Below are 4,778 nucleotides of genomic sequence, written 5' to 3'. Positions count from 1 at the left end.
TAGATTCCCTCCAAACCCATTTTTGTGAATTGAGAAGTAAGTCTGGTGATCACTCTGCACAAATCAAATAGGAATCCTAGGTTGGAACTTTCTATCTTGATCAACTCCATAAAAAAGTAGGTGATAGGTTCGAAAACTGTAGACACATGTCAGACTCGTGAAATCAACATACATTATAAGTGCCATTAATCTATTCTATTTTATTAGGCCAAAAGGGAATAGATTGAAGCAAATATGTGATAACTTTCCCTAGGAAGACAAAGGAGGAATATGGCAGACATTGTCAACATCATTTCCTTGAATCATCTTTTGAATTTTGTGTTGCAATCGTTTTACCAAGAAAGCTATATCATGCTTTTCATTTTCATATGGTCCAGCTTCAATTGCTGCCAAATTGAAACTTCTTTTTCTCTTTCTTTCTTTATTCGGTTGTTTCTGAGAGATAGGGTGGGGATGAAATGAAGGTACTTTACTTAAGTGGAATCTGATCATGTATATATTGTTATATAATTTAAATCATCACCAAATATTGGCAAATATTAAATTTAATTTCCTCGTTCTCGAGAAAGAAATATGAATTAAATATATCTCTATCAATATACTCCCTTCGTCCATGAAAGAACTTTTTAGGAGGGAGTGGCACGGGTTTTAAGAAAAAAAATTGTTGAGTGTATTGAGAGTGGATAAAAGGTAGTTGAGTGTATTGGGATGGTGAAAAGGTGTTATAATTAATATTGGGAGTTGTGAAAATTGAAAAGTAAGAGGATTATAAGTGGTGGGGTATAGTCCAAAAATAGGTAGGAAGTTCTTTTGTGGACGTCCCAAAAAGGAAAGATATGAAGTTCATTCGTGGACGGAGGGAGTATATAGAGTGTGATTACATTGAGGTGATGGCTGGCATGCATGAATGGAATTAGAAAGGAATGGAATGGATTTTGGAATGGAATGATAATGGGAATATAATGAAATGAAATATAGGATTCTTATGGTTGGTATTTACAAGGAATGAATGGATAGGAATGAAATAAAATTAACACAATAATAATAATAATAATAATAATAATAATAATAATAATAATAATAATAATAATAATAATATTATTATTATTATTATTATTATTATTATTAGTTACATTTTATTATTATTAATTATTATTTTATATTATTATTATATTTTATACTATTATTTATTATCATTGTTTTACTATTATTATCATTTATTATTTTACTATTAATATTATTTATTTATTATAGTATATTATTACTAAAGTTGTGTTATTATTTTTACAATTATTATTTATTATATTAATAATATTATTTATTATTATTATTAAAATTATTTTATAATTTTTGCTATTATTATTATTATTAATTATTTAATTAAACAAATAAACTTTTACTATTATATAGCAATTTCATATTCGTGGGAATACATAATACCATGGGGGGGGGAATGGCTAATCCCATATGCATGGGAATAGGCATTTCATCTGGAATGACGATTCTCATTATAAAAACAGTATCAGCCATAGGATTGAGAATGGACGCTGGAATCACCATTCCATTCCTGCATACCAATCATGCCATTACATTTCTCGTGAGAACATGAGAACTATTATAATTAATGTATCTGTTGTAAAAATTAATACGTTCCCTGTTAAAGTAATAGGGAAAAATATATACTCATTGTGAAAGACAAAATCTAAAAATTATCCATCTTTTGCAAAATTATACCATTAATTTAGGAATTATTTGTCCTTATGTCGAGCATTAGTGCATCTAATGGTCGAGTATGTCGAATATTAGCGCATTTTCTAAAAATGCTCGACTATTAATATTTGATTGCTCGACTCGCAATGGTCGATCATGTCGAGCATTGGTGTACGTATTTACTTCTAAAGCTTGACTCGCAAAGGTCGAGCATTAATGTATTTACCACAAATACACTTATTCTCGACATACTCTATTTGCAGTGTTAATCACTAATGCTTGACATGCTCAACTTCCATTGATCGAGCATATCGAGCAAAGTTTGCGATTTCAGTAAAGTTTGTGATTTAAGTAAGGGCAATGTAATCCTTTCAAACTCAAAATTAGTAATTTTTATAGTGGACATTCTTTATTTTTTGTCTTTGAGAATGAGTAAAAGTATCCATTAATCCTAAAATTAAGGTACTCGAAAAAAAAAATTCACTCCATTCAAGATTCGAACTCAGGTGATGCATTCATCCAACAAGATGATATATACATTCACAATAGATCTTGATAATTGAAGAGCTGAAAATGATTTTCCGTTCTTATTTCATACGGAGTATATATATAGGGAATGATTCTAATGAGATCTCTCATATACGATGAGATCTTATATTGATTTATAGATGTTGATCTAAATCTCCCGCCATGGCTATGAATCGATGAAGCTCTGTAAGGTATTATACTATTATGAAGGTTTGTTGGAAATGTGGTGAGGAGAATTAGCGCATTAATTAATTTTAATCTATGCCTAAATAATATTTGTGTTAAGCTTCTCTCCAAATGAGTTATGAGGGAAGGGAAATGGCATTAAAATTGGATTGCGAGTTTTTTTAATTAATGTATTTTCCTCATTCATGTTTGTTGATGTGATTTTATTTTATTTCAATTATTATAATTTTTCAGTTTAGATTAAATCAAAATTTAAAAATTTAAAATTAATTTATACTCCCCCGTCCATGATTCAGTGCCCTGTTTGGCCTTTAAAAAGTGTCCACAATTGAATGCCCTGTTTTGCTTTTTGTACCCTTTTACCCTCCCTCTTTATTTAAAATTGTTACCCTTTGCCATTCATTACCCCACCCCTTTTTTAAAAACAGTTAATTAAATCTTGATTAACACCTAATTATATTACTCTCTCCCTATTTTAAGTATTCTACCCTATCCTTTATTCTCTCCATTCTTACGAACCCTAGCGCCGCTTCCTCTCTCACTCTCCATTCTAAAAACCCTAGCGCCGCTTCCTCTCTCTCTCTCCCGATCTTGAGACTCTCGATTCATGAATCCACCTCCATCCAAATCTCCCCCATCTTCATCGATGGAGGGAATTTTTATGGATTATCTAGATGGATTTGTGTTGCGGGAGACGATTGTGCCAGAAACTAAATTTCCTCTTCCCGATCTCTCTGAATCGGTTGATTTCGTGCCCGAATCCGAAGCGGCGCTGTGGTTGCTGCCGGAATTCGTAGCGGCACGCCTCCCTCTCTCTGGATCGGAGTCGTCGCCACCGGAATCCGAAGCGACGCCATAGATGCTGCCGGGAACCGAGGCTCTCTCTCTGAATCGCCGGAACCTCTCTCTGAACCGCCGGAATACGATTCCGATGGCTTCCATCTCTCTGAACAAATCAGAAGAGAGAAGGAAAAGGCCAAGCGAATTGCAGCCCTCCGAGAATCTTTCAGACGCGATCGGGAAGAGGCACAACGAATCGCCGAGATCAGAGAGTCTTTCAGACGCGATCGGGAAGAGGCCGCACGATTAAGGCGATTTCGTTCCGTGATTGTTGTTTTCTTTGGTGGGGATTGGCTGGTGATGCCTTGTTATTCTATGTTGTTGTGCTTTGGTGGGGATTGGCTGGTGATGCCTTCTTATTTGTGTGTCTATGATGTGTAATTGTTGTGCCAATTTGTGCTTTGTTTGCTGCCGAATGTGTGTTTGCTGCCGAATGTGTGTTTGCCGTATTGGTGTTGTCTTTGGTGGGGATTTGCTGCCGAATGGCTGTTTGTGGTGCCAATTGTGCATCTAAGGTGCCAATTTGTGTATCTCTAGTGCCAATTGTGTATCTCTCTAGTCTGTATAAGTAAGCTGACCCTGTGATGACTTTATAGTCTGAGGGTTGTTTGTATTCAGCCATCACTTCAGTCTTGGAGGTTGAATATAAACAAAATCCACTTTGAAGAGAAGAGCTGCCTCTTTTTTGGCACCAAATTCAAGCTTCCCTCCAAGGCTATGCTCAAGAAGCCACTGTGCTAACTTATTTCTTTCATCATCTTCGATTCTAGCTCTATGCATGGCCATTTTTTTTTGTTTTGATAGAATTGAATGCTGCTTCAATTTATGGTTGTATTTATAGGCTGCCTCTTTTAGGTGAAGTGTACCTTTTTCCCTCCAAACTTTTGGAGGGAGCATTTTCGCACTGTACTGTCAGCTTTTGCTTTGGAATGAAATTTCATTTTGCCTCCATTTTTTACTCTAGCTTTTATTTTGCCTTCATTTTTGCACTGTACTGTCAGCTTTTGCTTTGGAATGAAAAAAATGGGGAAAAATAAATGGCAGAAAAAATTAGGCAAAAAAAAAACGAAATTTAAGGCAAAATGGGGCCAAAAAAATGAAATTTAATAAACTGGAAATTTAAAATTATAAAAATTAACCCAAATGGTGCTAAAAATAAATTCATAAATTAAAAACACCATTTTAACACAAAATTAGTAAAAGTCGTCTAATCTCTTAATCACTACCCTTATACTTTATCCACATCACCTTTTTCAGCTTTTCTTGGACTCCGTGTCCACACCCAAATGGGGCACTGAATCATGGACGGAGGGAGTATGAGTTAACGAGATGAACCAAACCAATATCACAATTGACTCATAGTTAGGTTCGAAGTATGACTAAGAGGGTGTTTGGCTAAGCTTATTTTAAAGAGCTTATAAGTTCTTGTAGCTTATAAGATGTTTCAAGAGCTTATAAGATGTAATTTTTAAGAGCTTATAAGTTGTCAAAGTGTTTGGATAATTGAGCTTATA

This window comes from Salvia miltiorrhiza, chromosome 1 (assembly GCF_028751815.1).
Source record: "Salvia miltiorrhiza cultivar Shanhuang (shh) chromosome 1, IMPLAD_Smil_shh, whole genome shotgun sequence".
NCBI lineage: Eukaryota > Viridiplantae > Streptophyta > Magnoliopsida > Lamiales > Lamiaceae > Salvia > Salvia miltiorrhiza.
The sequence above is the reverse complement of the archived record's forward strand: the minus strand, read 5'-3'. Positions refer to the sequence as shown.